Raw genomic sequence first — 18,891 nt, forward strand, 5'->3', positions numbered from 1 at the left:
GCAATACTTCTTGGTCTATACTGGGAACTACTGTAGTTGCCGACTAAGTGTTACTAGGTTTAACTTCCCCTCAGACTTCATGGTTCTCCGTACACACGGCCATTAACTTCTTTGTATCTTGCTGGGCACCTAGCAGGGGAAATCATAATACATACTGGTTGGATTTTCATCCGGAGTGGAACACACACACACACACACACACACACACACACACACACACACAGTTAAATATCTTACTCAAATATTTCCTCAACCATACATATTAACCACACAATTAGTGGGGATGATAAAATGTTCCTTAAAGGCCTTATGTATATTTGACAAAACATCCAGCTGTAAGAGACAGAGGCGAGGCTTCCCCTGCCCTATAAAATAGCACAAGTAAAAGCACAGTGGATCGCACTTTAACGTGTATCTTTTCAAGCTCTCAAAGGAACATCTACAAGTTACCCCTGCTCAGATGGGAGAAAATTGTTAAAGGTCAATAAAAGGCTACAACATAAAAGTGGTGTATACGTAACCTTCCCTGCTCCTGTTATTCGGTACTTTTAGTTAATTTCAGTACTTTTTTAAAAGCAGACTATGACACATTAACCAAGCAACAGTGGCCAATTTCCAATGCTTGCTTTATAAACTAGACTGCAAATGTTCTGAGTCAGCAACCTTCAGAGACATCAGATGAGCTATTTTAGAGGGGGAAGGGAGCATGGGCATAGTACGCATAAGTGTGTGTGTGTGTGTGTGTGTGTGTGTGTGTGTGTGTGTGTGTGTGTGTGTGTGTTTGCCTGCGGGGCACATCTCCCTGTACATGGATATGACACAAACAGAAATGTAACATTGACATCTCCAGACATGTCCCTCAACCCCATCTTAATTATTGAGGCAGGGCTCTCACTGGGCCCAGAGCTGACTGATTCTGACTAGTCAACTGAACGGGTTTGCCCTTGGAATCTCACCTCTACCTCCCTGAGCGGGGCATACAGGGCCCATCATACCTTTCCACCAGTTTTCACGTGTGCTCTGGCTGCTGGAACTCTAGTCCTCATACTTACAAGGTGCTTGCTTTACTCCCTGAGTAAATTCTTAGTTCCAGTTTTAGGCTAGTGTCTAAAAGGCATCAGGAGTGAAATGATTGCCGTGGGCTCTAACTGATTATCTTTATCTCAGAAGGCACTGACAGGAGCAGGGAGCACAGAAAACTGCTTCACAGATGGGGATTCCCGCAGGTGCTAAGGAGTTTGCTCCAGTGCACACAGCAGCCAGCAGGTCAAGGTTTTTTTCAGACTCCAAAGTAGGATAAATTCTGGCACATTTGCCAAATTCCAAGCTTAAGCATTTTACACTAAGTAAAAATTAAATATTTATGGCTGGAGAGATGGTTCAGTGGGTAAGAGCACCGCCTGCTCTTCCAAAGGTTCTGAGTTCAATTCCCAGCAACCACATGGTGGGTCACAACCATCTATAATTGTAACCTGTTGCCCTCTTCTGGCCTACAAGCAGACAACACTGTATACTTAATAAATAAATCTTTTTTTAATTAAATATTTAATAGAGTATGTTCATATCTATATCATGTGTTTATATGTGTCAAGAAATGTACATGTAAGAAGCAATGTATTTCTTACTGCTTCAACTTGGTAGCCCCCACCTACACACACACACACAGTATTTTGTAATTTAAGGGAAGGCATGGAAAAAATTTAAAGGTAATTTAATAGCTGGTCCACTGAGATCCACACTAGTCAAAATCAAGTGACCTTTGGAGAATATAGCATCTTCCTTTGTAAAGTGAAAATTTCCTATACGTCATGGTTTTGGTGGATGTTAAGCACATACACGTTGTCTATGGACTTCAAGTTTAATTATACATGCTTGACATATGATGTTATAAACTCTCAAGATATCTTTTAAATAAATACAAATGTGTTGTACCCTTACCACTCAGTACCATTTATAACCAAACTATTATCTTTTCTTTTTTTTTAAGACTCAAGACTTACACTTCACAATTCCTTTCCCCAGGCTAGGTCTTACTAGCCTTGAGCTCCTGAACTCAAATGATCCTTCTCCTCAGATGCTCCTGCCTCAGTCTCCAGGGGCGCTGCACATACAGCTGCGTAGCCACACTCCCAGCTCACAATACCCCCACAGCGCAGCTCACTCAGAAAATCCTAAGACTGCTGTGCGGCTTCTTACCTATTATACATTTTCAATCGCACCATGTGTTATGTAAACTATAAATTGGAATGGTCTGAGTGTCTATTAAAAAAGAATGTGGGTACACACCTGAAAATTGATCTTTCACAGCTAATTGTGCTGTATCACAAATGCAGTGGCAGCTATATTATAAACAGTTTAGATGGCTTATTATCAAATAACACAGTACCTACATAGCTGACTGAAGCAGGTGAATAGTATCTCAAAATAACTGAAGCAGAATTTCTCTTGTAGAAAATCTCTTCTTCACTCAAGTGCTTTATTTGCATTACTTATCAGAATCCACAGATGCTACAAGGTTTCATCCATTAATCCTGCCTTTACCTTCAATTCCAGCTGACTTAAGTAGGGTATCACCATGAGGCAATGTGGAGCTCAATGTGTTTTATCATGTCTGAACATTTCTGTATAATCTGGTGCTGATAATAAATTTGTAAATCCATCATAACCTACAACATTCAAAGAGCACAATAAAACACTATTTATTAGTTTTAAACTAGACATTTTCCAAAATGGCTACTATAATATTTAATTTGTGGGAGAAATGGCAAGAATGAACTTGTTTGATATAGCATAAATCTTGAAGACTCGGGCCAACAGAGCTAAAATTAGGCACACGTGCGTGCACGCACGCACGCGCACGCGCACAAACACACACACACGGGAGAGAGGGAGAGAGAACAGGGAAAGGTAGAGAGGAAGAAACGGAGAGGTGTGTATGCACAGCCACTGACCCGGGAGCCTGGAAAACTGACAGCCAGCAATGAGAAGCAACAACAGTTCGCCTCCTCTGAACCTGATTTTACATGTGCCACACCTGAAGACACACAGATAACTTCACTGTCTCAACTTCTCTACATGATTATATGATCTGCTAGAAAACAGGTCTTGTTTTTCATGTTTACACATCAAAGTATAACAGTGTTTTTCATACATCAATTATTCAATAAAAATGAGGGAGGAAAGGAGGTAAGCAAAATAAGATAGCGTCATTCTACCTGTGGTGAGGGGTTCAACTTTAGACTATTCTTTGTTCCAGGCCAGTCCTGCTGTGGTGCTAAGGGACCTGGACTCGGCTATACTACCTGAAATGGGGTTGGAAAGAGAGAGACAGAAGCCATAATACCATTGTATACAGCATTATGGAATATGACTGAGCATTATAAAGGAATGGCATATTGATCCAACAACATGTATGAACCTTGAAAGCATGCTTCATGAATGAAGCCAGACAACCACATGCTCATGTGATCATGTTTGAAAATGACTCAGAAAATTCATATAGTAAGAAAGCTGATTGCTATTTGCCTAGCTGCTGGGTGGACAGACTCAAGGTCTACAGTAAAGGTGATCAGTGTTTCCATAGCAGGTCACTGTTAGACTGGGATTGACTGAAGGTACACAGACATCTGCAGAAACAGAACTGTCCTTTTAATCAGACCAACCAAAGGACCACAGTCTCTGAAGAAGTGGAAACTGCACTGGGGCACTTGTAGCTGGGGCATATCAAGGTGGGGCCAGGGGGTCACTTTCCAGCCTTGGTTCTCCCTCTGCAGTTTCGGATAGGAACTGCCGGTGCTGGCTGCTGTTCTGGGCAAGAGTTTGCCAGACTGAGGCATTTTGACCCCTTAGTCATGAAAATGTCCCCAAGCTGACTGAGCTGCTACCTGCACAGCTGTGTGCCTCTAAGAACCACAACTATAGACTTTAAGTGGACGGGTTATATGGCATGTGAGTTCTCTCTCAAACAGGGAAGACGAAAACAGAAACAGACATGGTCACGATTTGAACTACACTTTCACCCATGAAGGAAAACACTAAGGACCCTCTGCAGGACCTTTTGGCTCTCCCTTGACCTGCCCAGCTCCAAAGCACATGCATCTCCCCGTGTCCACTACGCCCAAATAAAGGATTCGCACAGCACCTGGTGCCACATGCTCAAGCAACCTGAAGTGACAAGCCCGAGAGCAGCACCTCTGGAAAGAAGGACACGAGCAGACATTCCACACTGATAAGGTTCAGTACCAGTGAACAGGAGGAGGTGGAGGAGGAGAACACAGCTCTGGGAACTGCAAAGCTAGGCTCGTCCACACACTAGCCTCCACTTTGTTATCTCTATAAAACAGAGACAATGATAGTCTGTGTACAGATGTCTTAAGGGGGAAGCACCATAACACACAAGAGTTTATAGGGAGGTGAAACAATCCATCCTGCAAGGAAGGCTGTTAAAGTTCGGAAGTCAAATGGATTCCAGAAGTCCCCGGAACAAAACAGACACTCTAGACCTCCCTTCCACCCCTCCCTCCCCAAACATACACAAGGGGTAAGGACTACTGAGACATATTCTCAGACTGGCTGAGCTATCTGGGGAAAGCAAAGAGCAGCTGGACTGCCTACAAGAAGTTAGACCATCTGAGGCACCTCAAAAGGACACCCTCCACCCTGCCGAACTGTCTGCAGGCTGGGAGGTGTGCTCTGAGTCCCCAGCTTCAGTGAGCTGTCACACACATGGGCATTGGTAATGGAACTGACTTTGAGTCATTTTGGCTCCTGTAAATAACCTTTCACACATATTCCTTTTAGTAACCCAAAAAAACTATTTGGTTTGCCAAGCTGGATTGCAGTGGTATCCTTCCTTTGATTTGTGCCTGTTTGGGGTCAGCAGACACTCATCACACCTCCTAGGAACAGCAGCACACAACATCAAGTAACTTTCTAGGCACCTAACCCTACCAGCATAGGAGGAGCCATGTACCCTACCCAACTCTGAAAGGCCCACACCTGGACACTACCATGTCAACAACATCTGAATTTGGACATAGTACATCAAACCACAGTAGTGTATTCCTCTTCCTTCATAACCTCTTACACTATTTAAAACACTTGTAAAAATAATTATCCCAAATCTATTCAGATGAAACACAGTAAAGTACCAGAAGTGAATAACACACATTAAGTCCAACCACGGCATTAAACTATGTTCAATATACTTCTTAAACAACAGATGCCTAGTAGTCAGGAGGCGGAGGCAGGGAAATTTCAAGTTCAAGACGAGCCTTGGCTACACAGCAAGACCCTGTCTTTTAAAAAAGAAGAGAAGAAGACAGGGAGCCAAAGGGGCAGAAAGAGAAAAAATATAGGCAAAACCTGCTTCTCAGGTATATGAAATCAAAAGAAAATGAAGTCAGTGTGTAATTTCTAAGAAGTATGTGATTAAATGTTACCCGAATTTTAGACTTCTAAATCAAAATGTGGCTTTATTCACAGGAAGGCAGCACCAAGAAACAGGTCTTTGACAAAGTTGTAAAATGGTGGAGGGCAGCAAAGAAATGACAGCTAGACATACATCAGACTGAGGAGAGGGGTGATGCTGCAAATGCTAGGGGAACGCCAGGGAAGTGCCTGTCCCCAAATAGAGAAGATGATCATAGACACGCAAGAGGTGCTGTGACCTGGCTTTGCTTGCTTGCCTTACAGATATCCTTTACCTCTGAAAGGGAGGAGACACCTGGCTTTTCAAATAAAACTTCACCAGAGGATTTGTGTTTTCAGTCTCTGTTGCGCACCAGATTCCACAAGGAGACCTTCACAAACCCCCAACCTCATAGTGTATTCTTCAGGGGTGAATGAAGCGCTCTGTAAGACTGCGAGGGAGAAAAGCCACGGAGCTGGAGCCGATACCTGAAGACTGTATGCTAGGAAGAACAGAGGTGGGTGTGGTGCCGTACAGATGATAAATGTGGTAAATAAATATTTTTGTTAACACTCTGGGCCATGTTCCGGGCTGCATTCTCCTCAGCAGAATGGGATCTTCCCTGTTATGTCAACATTACACAGTGTTTAAGAGCTTCAGGAGAACACATTTCAAGCTAGCTGAGAGATGCATCCAGTGCCATTGATGAGATGCTCAAGATGGGATTGACTAGTTAGCCTGAGACCTAACGTAAGTAACTCTTCTTCAAAGGAGAACTCAGGCTTGCTGATGCAGAAAACTAAAAGGCTTTAATACAAAGCTGTAATTAATGGCTATTATAAATCATAGCAGTGCAACGCTGATTTCAGGTTTGTGTGGTGCACTGCATGCAACACACAGTAATTCAACAAAAGTAGCTTCCCGCATCTAATTGCCTTTCCTTGAGAAAACCAATTTGATCCCAAGGAGGTTGGAAAGAGATGCAAATAATTACACATGCTTATAATACAATTACTTTCTGTTCTCCAAAGAAAAGTTTTTAAAGTATGCTTTTATTTTAAGCAAAATATTTTTTCTTTGGCTACCTCCAACCCTGTTATATTCAATCTAATAAAAAAAAAAATATGGGCAAACTTTCACATTTGCTCATTATGTATTTAATTAGTTACTCAGAGATTTGAGCACTGCAAGATTTCATATTGATTAATTCCTCTGCTCCCTGAACTGAATGACAGAGTAGGTAAAACTGCTCCAACACAGAACTACAAATCAAGGTGGGCCCACAGGCACTGTTCTGGGGATTCTACCAGAATGGAGAGTACCCTGCCAGGAGCCACCAAGTAGCAGTAACTGAACAGGAAGGTGGACTCGACCAGACCGTCACTTAGGAAAGAAAGACCAGCCCTTGACAGACTGCTATGCACACAAAGGCTGTGGCTAAGGGGCTGTGTCTGTCCACTGTGGCAAGGTGCAAACCAATAGCTCCAGATGTATTCCTTGAGGTTCTCCCTCTGACCCACACCAAAGCCATCTAAACAGCAGCTGGTTCCAGAAAACCAGTAGGTTTATACTCCTTCCCCGGTAAAGTGCTCGACAGTGGCAGTCCTCGGAGAACCAGCATATCTCAACCAGCCCTGCAACGAATGCCCCCAAAGCTTGCTGTCTAGTAACAGTTCAGCTTTGGTTAGAGCCTTCCTTTCCTCATATATTGAATAAAGTCTGTGAAATCCATCTTTCCATGTATGCAGGAGGCTGGTCTGATTCACGAATTGCTGTTTCCTTGGAGTCAACCATCATCTCTGGCTGTAACAATCTGTCTGCCTCTCTTCCAAATAAATCCTTGAGCCTGGAGGGGAGAGGTTTGATGACGATGCCTCATGTAAGCCTGAATGCATCAAAGTATCTCACTCTGAGCAGTGTCCAGCTGTGGGTCTGTGTGTTCACAGCTACCTACTGGAAGGAGAGCCTTCTTTGATGTGGGCTGAGTGATGCAAGGATCAACGGGTAAAGTAGCTTTTCTTTTTTAACAGTAATTTTATTCCACGTTCCTTTAGTAGAATAATAGTATGTTTTCCCCTAGGCTTATGAGCTGCCTTGTCTCAGGATCTAGGCTATTCTAACAGTGTTAGGTAAGGACCCCCTACCTTGGAAAGGTCTCTTCTCCCCACCCCACCCCCAGTTCCTTACTATGTACTTAATCTATGTGGTAATTTGGATTACAACAACACATATAGCTTAAATGCAAATATCTACATATAAGAGAAAACATACACTATTTGTCTTTTTGGTTGTTTTATTTGTTTGTTTTTCAGGACAGGGTTTCTCCATGTAGCCTTAGCTGTCCTGGACTTGCTTTGTAGACCAAGTTGACCTTGAACTCACAGAGATCCACCTGCCTCTGCCTCCCAAGTGCTGTCTTTTTGGATCTCAGTTACCTCACTTGGGATGATTTTATTTCTAGCTCCATCCATTTACCTGTGAATTTCATAATTGCATTTTTCTTAACAGTTGAGTAATATTCCACTGTGTAGATGTACCACATTTTCATTATCCAGTCATAAGCTGATGGACATCTAGGCTGTTTTCAATTTCCGGCTGTTATGAATAAAGTAGCAATGTACATGGATGAGCACGTATCTCTGCAGAAGAATTTAAAGTCCTTTGGGCATATGCTCAAGAGCATATAGCTGGGTCATGAGATAGATGTAGTCCCAGCTTCCTGAAGAACCATCACACTTACTTCCATAGTGTCTGTGCCCGTTTGCACACCCACCCACCAGCAATGAATAAGTATTTGCCTCACCCCAGCATGAGCTGTCTTTTTTTTTTTTTTTTTTTTTTTTAAATATTGGCCATTCTAAATGGGTGAGGTGAAATCTCAAAGTAGTTTTGATGTGTATTTTCTTCATGGCTAAGGAGGCTGAACATTTCTTTAATGGCTTCTCTGTTTCGTCTTTTGAAAACTCGGCTTAATTCTATATACCACACCTTTTAATTGAGTGGCTTGTTTTCTTGCTGTTCTTTTTTAATTCTTTACATATTCTAGATTCTAACCCTCTATCAGATGTATAGTTATAGGTAATGATCTATTCCCATTCTGTAGGGTGATGCTTTACTCAAATGATGGTGCTCATTGTCATATAAAAGCTTTGCAGCTTTATGAGGTAACGGTTACTAATTCTTGGTCTTAGTACGTGTGTTACTGGTATCCTGTTCAGAAAGTCCTCTCCTGTGACAATGAGCTCAAGCCTTTTCTCCTCTTTCTCTTCTTTTTATTTTTAATTTTTTCATTCAATTAATTTATTCAGATTACAACTCAATTGTTATCCCATCAATTGTATCCTCCCGTTCCTCCTTCCCTCCCGTTTTTACCCTATTCCCCTCCCCTAGGGGGATCTGCTCAAACTATTGCACTAACCAAGGATAATACAAGTAGTAAACATTGAACTCCTACTCTGATCTACCCAAAGGACAGGACATTCTCCACAGTTATATGCAGAGTGGAGACTGACTCTGACATGAACTCTGGTGCTCCATATTTGACCACCTCCCCTTGGTGGGAGGCCTGATGGCACTCAAAGAAAGAATAAGCAGGTTACCAAGATGAGACTTGATAGCCTATGAGCATATAATGGGGGAGGAGGTCCCCTTTCTCTTCTATCAGATTCAGGATATCTGGTCTTACACTGCTGTCCTTCATCTATTTGGAATTAAGTTTTGTGCAGTGTGATAAATGTGGATCTATTCTTGTACTGTAGCCATCAGTTTGACTAGCACCATTTATTGAATATGCTTTTTTTTCCAGTGTGTACTTTTTACTTTTTCATAAAAAACCAAGTGTCCACAGTGTGTAGGTTTATGTCTGGGCTTTTGGTTCTATTTCATTGATAAACATGTTTTAATGCCAATACCATGCTGCTTTATTACTATTGCTCTTTAATACATCTTGAATTCTGGGGTGGTGACACTCCAGCATTCTTTTATTACTCAGGAATGTTTTAGCTGTCCTGTGATCATAGGATTTCCATATAAGGTTGTAGACTGTTTTCACTTTCTGTGGAGAACTGTGTTTGAATGTTGATTGTGGTTGCACTGAATCTCTAGACTGTTCTTAGGATGGTGATCTTTCTATCACCTGCTTTAATGGGTTTTTCAGTGTCTTGGAGCTTTTATTATACAAGTCTTTTGCTTGCTTGATTAGAGATGCTCCAACATATTTCTTCTTCTTCTTCTTCTTCTTCTTCTTCTTCTTCTTCTTCTTCTTCTTCTTCTTCTTCTTCTTCTTCTTCTTCTTCTTCTTCTTCTTCTTCTTTTCTTCTTCTTCTTCTTCTTCTTCTTCTTCTTCTTCTTTAAAGCTATTGCAAAATGTACTTTACCTGATTTCTTTCTTGACTGGTTTGTCATCTGTATATAGTATGTCTACTGACTTCTGTATATTAATTTTATAACTATGGTCCTTTGCTGAAAATTAAAGATTTATATATTTTTTGAAACAGGGTCTCTCTATTACGTAGTTCTGGCTGTCCTAGAACTTATGTAGACCAAGCTGGCCTGTCTCTGCCTCCCAAGTATTAGGCTTAAAGTTGTGTACCAACACACCCAACTTGTGAAAATATTGCCAACTGTAAAATTTTCTGGTAGAGTTATAAGGGGTTTATGTATAAAACCATATTATATACAAACAAAAGATATTTTATCTTCTCCCTTCCTATTTCTATCTCCCCACCTTGGTGTTTTTCATTGTCCTATTGCTGTGGCTGACTTCAAATACTTTATTGACTGGGTATGAAGCGTGGAGAACCTTGTGCCTGTTCCTCATTTTAGTGGGCATGCACTGAGTTTCTGCTTCTGTTGATTTGTCTGTGAGTTCACCTTTATGACGTTAAGAAATATCCCTTGTATCCCTAGGCTGTCCGGACTTTGTCATGAGTGGATGTTGGGTTTTGTCACAACTTGTCTCCTCTAGTGAGATAATCATGTGGTTTCTGTCTTTCAGTCCGTTTATACAGTGGATTATCTATCTATTTATCTATCTGTCTATCTAAGGATGCTGAATCTTCCCTCATAGTTGATAATTTTGTAACGTGTTCTTCTGTACTGAGAACTTGTAGATATATGTTCAAAAGGAATACTGGTCTATAATTTTCTGGTTCTGTTCAGGGGATTGTGCTTCTGTTATGTTAAATACTAGCTTAGTTTTTTTTTTTTTTTTTAATGAAGAAATGTTCTTTTAGTACCTATTTTATAGAGTAATTTTAGGAGTATTAGTATTAATTCATCCTTGTCTGGTAGAATTCTTCACTGGTAGAATATCTGCCCCTGGGCTGGTGGTAGTGGTAGTGGTGGTGGTGGTGGTGGTGGTGGTGGTGGTGGTACTGGTGGTGTTTGTTGGTGCTGTCTAATTACAGCTTCTACTTCACTGGTGGGTTGTGTGTTGCTCCCCACAGGCTGAGAACCACTGCTCTCCACCTATTATTTATAGGTTTGGTCTTTTCATAGTCTGCCGAATTTCCTGGATGTTTGTGCCTGGGTTTTTGGTTTTGTTGTAGATTCAACAGCATTCTTTGAGCCGTCTATTTCTTCAACCTTGTCTTCAACAAGATAGGAAGGAAATCCCTTCTTCCTTGCCATAATCTGTTGGGAGGCTTACCTCTGAGACTTTTGTGGGGGGGGGGTCCAACTTCCTAAGTTTTTCATTTCCAGTTTTCTTTCAGTTTGGGTTTTCTGTAGTGATTCTATTTCTATTTTTATTACTTCATTCAACAATGTTTTCATAGACTTCATTAAGACATTTAATCATATAGTTCTTTAAGGTCCTTCAACATATTCATAATTGCTACTTTAAGTCCTTGTCTTGTGCTTCAGCTAACTTGTGTTTCTCGAGGCCTATTGCAGCAGGATGGCTGGTTTCTGGAGGAGGCACACTGTCTTAACTGTTCGTGTGCTTGTGCTCGGATCTAGGCATCTGGAGTATGGACATGTCTGGTCTGATCTTAGGTGCCCATCCTCAGGTTACTGTTGCTCACTCCAGATCACAGGCAAGCGAGTGTTGTGACTGTGGTGTCTGATGAGTGTCCGTGCTTCTGAGAGTCGGCATTTGATACAAAGGAATGTAAACTGACTGGGAAAAAGGCCAAGAGGGGCAGCCAGAAGAGCTAGGGGGACACTGGGATTGTCATAACAGGTGGAATTCCTAGAAAGTGGAGGTAAGGTGAGAGGAGGGGCTCCTGCAAGGAGGTGCTGCAGGACTAGGAGAACAAAATGGAGGACAGAAAGCATAGTAAAATCACCTACCTGCATCCCATCCCAGTGTGGCCACTGGGAGTTCCTCGTAGGAAGTGTTTCTGTGGGTTTATGAGTGACACAAAAGAAATGGAGATGGGCTAGAATGGCTAACATGCTATATTTTAATTGTTCATCTTTATCAATTAACACTGCCTTAGAGAAGTTACTATAGAAATACAATCACTTTAAATATGTGGCTATAAACGAAGAAACTGATGATACATGCTGTTGGTATACACTAAAATAGTGGCAATACATACTATTTACACTGCACAAGAACATGACTAATTGCCAATTCTGAATCAAGGGTAACATCTCCTACTATGTTTGTACCTTGCATACAAAACAGTTTGGTTCTCCAAAATCAATAAGTCAAATATTTGACTGATCCGTAGGCTCTAATTAAAGAATTCACATCATAAGGTCACAATGTTCTACCTGTGTCCTCAAGTTTCCACGTTAACAGTCAATATAAGACACTGGATTTTCCTAGGCTTAAATGTCACTATCTGTTCTCATTGTAAAGGTGACAAAACCATAAAATGTGATTCAATAGTGTTTTTACAAAGAAGATGCTAAAATGTGCCTGCTGTGAAAATACCAATAGTTCACCTTGCATGACATTTCTCATTTCGAAGTCTCTGCTTTCATGGGTTGAAAAGGAGTGTTTTAAGAAGCACTGTGCTCTGCAGAAACACAAAAGACTTCCAGAGGGAAACTCGGCTCATGGCTATATACAGACACCAGCAATAGACAGACACCATGACAACCACAAAGCTGCTAAATATGAAATCACCACCTGACCAGCCAGTGTATCTCTCCATGAGGCACTTGTCTCAAATTACCCACCTCTGCCTTGGGGTTTACAAATATTGCGACAAGCCTAGCGTCAAAATATGAAGTTCAGAATGAAGCAAGTAAGCACGGGGCAAAGAAGTGAACATGTTTATCACAGAAGCCTTGACTTTGGATGGGCTTGAGGAAACCCTTCTCACAAAAACAAACTCATAATTACATTGTAATGTTTGTTTTTGCAAAGCTAGAGCTCAGAGCCAGGATGTGTGGTTGCTAGGCAAGGCATTTCCCACTGAGCGGCATTCCCAAAGTCTCCACACACAGTCTCAGCCAGTGCATCCTGTGAGTCTTACTCAGGGTTCTGAGTTGTGATAATTGACAAATAGCCCCAGAAAATATCCATTATAAAAAATGTGCTTACAACATACTATAAAGAATAGTAATAAAAGAAACTACTCCAACAAGCCAGACAAGCTCTAAATGAACTCATCTAAACATCACAATGGCCCTGAGATACATGCCATTTTTTTTTTTCCTGTTTCCCACCCTCAAAGCCGCTGCTTCTGAGCACAGACTCCACAGTCTGCACCACCCACACGACTAACGTTGGCCCTGGATGCTGTTTCTGAACATCCAGTATAGCTACTGCCCCTGCCCAATCCTCAGCAAAACGTGAGTGTTCTGATTCCAAAACTGGGGCAAATGGGGCATTCTACCTATGTAAGAAAAGCATGTATCTTACACTTCCAGCTCTCCACATGCAGGATTTTTCCTAGGAAGCTAGATGCATGGAAACCAAAATAAGAGGTAAAATACCAAAATGCACTGTCCTGTTGGTAGTAGACGCAAAGCAGTTAATTTGTGTCGCACAGCTCTAAGAAACAAATGTTCACAAGCTTTTAATCTTCCCCTACGTAAAGCACAGTTGTCAGTGATGGGGCTTATAGGGTCCATGGCTTAAAACAGCAGTTCAGTGACTAAACTTCAATGACCTTCAATGTTCTCAAAACTGCCATAACAGAACCTGAGCTGGTAGAACAGCTTAGGGTCACCTCTCCAAATTGTCATCATGTAGATGCTTCACTGTCTTCGCTTGACAGGCTGGGTTCACTTAATTAATAAACATGGCTCAACAAGGGCCTAGAAGTGACAGCACTGGCTACGGCCCTGAGAGTGACTGGCTGATTCAGCTGCAGTCAGAATATAAGCACGCCCAGCACAGCAAAGACAGGGCCCCTGGGGACCCACCGCACCCTGACTACAGTGGTAACTCCTCACTCTGACTGGAACAAGAGTCACTCTCCCGAACAAACGAGCAGTTTCAGCTTTGCCCATGACCTGTCCTTCCGTCCTTCCACAGGACTCCTTCTCCCTGAGCAAATTAAGACCCCAAATTAGCCAACAACCTTTTGTTTTCAGTTTGAGAAAATGCAAGCATGAGCTCCACTCAATAAAGTCCCCTTCTGTTTGACTTGGTACCATCTCAGAGTTTCTACTGGCAAACAGTAGCATCAAGAGTCAAGAAACCTATGGCTACTAAACAACACATAAAGTACTTAATAATGTACAAGGAATACAATAATTACTCAAAAATGTAGTGGTGACGATTGTGAAAATGATGTGCATGAAGCCAGGGCAGAGCAGCGCCTGGCACTCAGGACTCCCTTGTGGTTCTCTTCTGATTACAATTACTTAGTTCAAGTCAAGAGCGCCAAAACAAACAAACAAACAAATACACAACCTGGGCATGATCTGTATCATTCTCAAGGTTCTTACAGGACATCTGGGAAGAAAATGATGACTGAAATGACAACATAAAAAGATGATACTGTGACCGCGGTAGCTGCTCACAGGAAAAATAGGTGGGACTGTGCGTGTGTGTAAGGACTAGTGACCAACTCAGACAGGCCAGAGGAGTGTCCTTTCTACGTAATGTAGGAGGGAAGAGTTGGAGACTGAACAGAGAGATGAGGCAGCAAAGAGCATCCCACAGAAAAGAGAAGGACAGAGAACAAGCCCTTCAAAGAGTGTGGCAACAAAGAAAAAGGGCATCCCAGGGGAAAGGAGGCAGCAATATGGTTAGAAAGGGGGAGGCACACACCATGTTTAAGGAGACTGCAAGCCACATAAGAGATGCTGAGACAGTCCCAAAAGCAGAGGAGACATCAGTAACCTGCTGCTTTTTAATAAATGTACTTATTAACTTTACATCCTGAATGTAGCCCCTTCTTCCTTTCCTCTTGCCCCCATTTTCCCTCCCTCTTCCCTCCCCACTCCCCTATTCCTCAGAAAAGGGGAGATCCACCCATCCACCCACCTATCCCAGAGAGAGCCAACCCCTGTCACTAGCAATGATACTCTGCTATGCTCACAGACAGGAGCCTAATGTAGCTGTCCTCTGAGAGGCTCCACTCAGCAGCAGATCCAAACAGATGTGGCTACTCCCTGCCGAACATTGGGCAAAGCACATGGAGCCTTGTGGAAAACTGGGGGGAAGGGTAGAAGGACCTGAAGGTGACAAGATCGCCACAAGAAGGCCAACAGAGCCAACTAGCCAGGGCCCAGAGGAACTTGCAGAGACTGAAGCACCAACTTAGGACCATGCACAGACTGGACCTAGGTGCCCTATACAGATGTAGCAGATAAGCAGCTCAGACTTCACGTGGGTCCCCTAGTAAGGGGAGTAAGGGCTATCTCTGACATGGACTCTGTGGCCTGCTGCTTTTCTTTATGTGGCTGTCAGACCTCACTGGTGAAGAAGAACCTGCACAGGTAGAAGACAATTTAGGGCCTTGTGCTTCTGTGTCTCTGCATGCTCCAAGGCCTCATGCGCAGACCTGGACAGCTCTGACATCTCCAACAATTCAAGTAGTGACACCTCTGCCTTCCCCCTCCTGACAACAGTGTTTTGGTTCATAGAAACAAAGGGTGAGCTAAAGACTGAAGAACCGGGACATCACCTGGCCTAACTGCCTCTGCTTTCTAGTTGAGGAAACGATCCAGTGATCAGTGACACAATCAGAACTAGGACGCAGTTCTCCAGTTCCAACCTGGTACATCTCCTTCTACTCCTGTGCCACTCATAAGGTCCCAAGAGGCCCTAAGAGCCTGGGAAGCTGGCTGAGCAGAAGCCATGTTTGCTATAGACAACACTGACATACAGCATACTGAACCATAAAGAAAAGAGTCGCCTAGCAGAGGATGCCAGGCTGCATTTGTTTTACAGCCCTCAGCTTTTCTCCAAAGCAATTAAATCTTGATGCACTAAAAGCCCCTTCTTTTGTTGTCTGTTAAAGACAGGTGATAAGGAAAGAACCTGTGTGTAAACACAGCTGACGGAAACAAGAACCTCTCCAGCACACTGAGGAACACCGAGGAAGTGCATCACAGAAGGAAGACATGGCTGAGATGGCAGCTTCCAGGAGGTATAGGGCTCTCTCAGGTACCAAACAGAGATCCCTTCCTGCAGCTGAGTGCCAAGACCAAACACTCAAGTCTGAGCAGCTCACAGAGAACTGCAGGAGAGTGAACTGCAGATGCCCTGACCAAATGCTCTCAGGGTGGAGCCAGACATGAAAGAGTTACTCACCTAACCCTGAGTTCAGGTACTTGTTAAGAAAAGGAGTCACTCTTATTTTTCTTATATTTCTTGTGTTCTGAAGATCAATGGCCTTCTATCAGGGAGGATAAAACAGTTTTTTTAAAAGACAGCATTGATTCCAAGGTTTTAGGGCAAAGCATGGTGAAACCAAACCATAGATCTAAATGGACAGAATTGAGAATGTTAAAGATGTTACTTTGACTAAGCATAAAGCAGTTTCTTCATTCCCTTAGTTTTAAGTTAGTTATTTGTTACATTCAGCCTTTTCATATTAATCACTTACCTCCTATTCTTTCAAACTGGTCAGAAACCATCTGTATTTACCTACACCTATCACTCTGGATTGTTTTGGTCTATTAGCTTGGAAAACGGAAGTCCTATAGTCGCCACCATGCTGAAGATAACGTACATGAGCAGCACCTTTACTCCCACTATCTCACTTTACCGTGCCCATCATTGTCCTTAGTGAGCAGGAGAAATGCAGTTTACCTGTTGGGCAAGAGAAAGCACGTGACCATACACACATGTTCCTGAAGTGAAGCTCTAGCCATGCTATATTTTGCTATCAACAGCATTTAAATCCTTAGTACTTTAATTCTCCAAGAATCTTCTCTTATTGTAACCAGTATGCTTTTGTGAGTAGATTTCTTTCTTTCTTTCTTTCTTTTTTTTAACTTTTTAGTGGTTCGTTGTGAATTTCATATCATGCACCCCAAGCCCACTCATCTCCCCATCACCTGTACCCTTCTTCCACCCTTGTAACCTCCCCCCAAAAGAAAAAAACTTCACAGCATATCACACTGTAGCATATCACACTGTGTCCCACAGTATTCTCTTTTGTCCTCAATTTTTGTTTGTAAATGTCCAGTGCAATGACTCACTGGTCTGATATGAAGCCTCTGGCTTCTGCTACAATATCAATGCTGGAACCTCACTGGGACTCCTCTTGGATATTCTGTTGTTGCCTTGTGTCATGGAGATCCTGTACTTTTAGATCTGTAGGATCGGTCCCTTCTTTCACTCCAGGAGTTCATCAATGGGGTTGGAGTGAGGCAATTCAAAGCCCTGGGTCTGGGCCTGAGAAGTATCTAAGCTGGTCAGCCCACCAGCTCTCCTGCTTTCACATCCTCAGGGCTAACTCACCTGCAACCCCCACATGCAGGGCCAGCTGTACTGTGCTGCCCAGGTGAGGTAAAGAGCCTCCTATGCCAAGAGCTGCAGCAGGTAAGAGGCAGGGCCAGCTCTCCTGCTCTCCTGACTCCAGGACCAGCTGGCAGCACGGGCCAGGACCCTACCATGGTATCTCCGGCTACTTACTTCAGGCTATTCCTCACTACCCTCTCCAGTTCTGCCTCTCTTCCCATACATATCCTTCCATTTCTCTTTCTCTTCCTTTTCTCCACCACATACTTGCTCCTCTTAGTGGTGCCAACCTGCCCCTCCCAATCTGAGCCTGCATAGATCCAGACTGGTGGTCGTCTCAAGCTAGCTCTCTGTATGGGCACCCTGGTTCCAGACTGGTGGTATCTCAGGCATGCTTTTTTCCCCCCTTCCACAAATTGCTTTAATTCAGGATGTTTACCACAGCAATGGACAGGAAAGTAGAACAACTGCAAGGGTTGGTGGCTTGGACAAGAACTATCTCTGTACAGACACTCGAACTTGGCCTGCATATATTCATTATCTCAAGCTTTATCTACTCTCACCATAAGGATGGAAAAAAGCAAAGCAGGACATTTTTACTCACCAAGATATGGAGGAGGGACTTTAATGCTCATTGTGGCCCCACTTGGTGTCTGATGCTCACTGCCACCACCACCCCCACGTAGTGTCTTATGTAGCCCATCCGGGCCTAGAACTTCTATATTCCCAAAGACCATCTTGAATTCCTGTCAGGCATGCTTTTTTTCCCGGAAGGTTAGGCTACTAGTCATTTTTAGCCATAGGTCAGAACACTGAGTGTAGACATCACCTCTCTGTCTCCTAGTGATGCACATGTGATGCAGCAGCCACACCTGCAACACCTCTAGGCACAGGAACGGATTGGTTTACACTGCTATTGTTTATATGCCATTTCAGAAGCAGCTAATTCAATGCAGTGAAAGGCACCAGCAGGCACTATCTGCCTCTAAAGCTCACCAACAGTTTATGCACAGATTCTGTCCAGAAGGTCTTGAAGAAATGTGAATTCCCCAGTATCTTCGGAAAGGTGCCCATCCTCAAATTTGTCCAAAATTGGTCATGATTAGCAAAAACAACAACCCATCTTGATTGCTAAAATTTCACTTTCGAACTTAGACTGAACTCACTATTAGATGGACATACCTGGCATGCTGAACACTCTACAACGTCACTCAGACACCCAGAAGCACTGACATACCTGGCCAGAAGACACTGGCAGAGCCAGGTGACTTAGGACAGTCCTGAACCATGAGGTTGCTATCTCAGTAAAATACAGCAGTGAGCATGGCAGAGGTGTGAGAAGCAGCACAATGTCTTCCAATAGAGGCTCAGCAACTGTGCTCATCAGGTCAGCCCAGCCACTCATTTGCCAGCATAAGAGGGTTGCTGGCTGCCCAGGTAACTGCCCTTCCCTTTTCAATACTAGATCACCACAAGCGCTTTCTCTTTCTCTCCGCTGTTTCTCCCCAGTCTTAACTAAATCCTGGACTTCCCTTGTCTTTCGTGTATCATGTCATTCATAAATACATTCATAAATTAGCTGTCTTGAGATATGAAGAACTTGTAGTTTCCTGTTCTAACCCCCGTGCAACAAGGTACATCTTTCTGTGTCATCAAT

General features: G+C 43.0%; 1 protein-coding gene and 1 pseudogene across 1 annotated transcript in view; both read right to left on the bottom strand.

Annotated features, from left to right (window-relative positions):
* The window catches only part of Prim2 (DNA primase subunit 2), a 225,859-nt gene that overhangs the window by 108,215 nt on the left and 98,753 nt on the right, over positions 1-18,891 (bottom strand). The window lies entirely within an intron of this gene.
* Positions 18,006-18,128, bottom strand: LOC127195997 (uncharacterized; annotated as a pseudogene).

Source organism: Acomys russatus, chromosome 11, assembly GCF_903995435.1.
Source record: "Acomys russatus chromosome 11, mAcoRus1.1, whole genome shotgun sequence".
In the NCBI taxonomy this organism is placed as follows: Eukaryota; Metazoa; Chordata; class Mammalia; order Rodentia; family Muridae; genus Acomys; species Acomys russatus.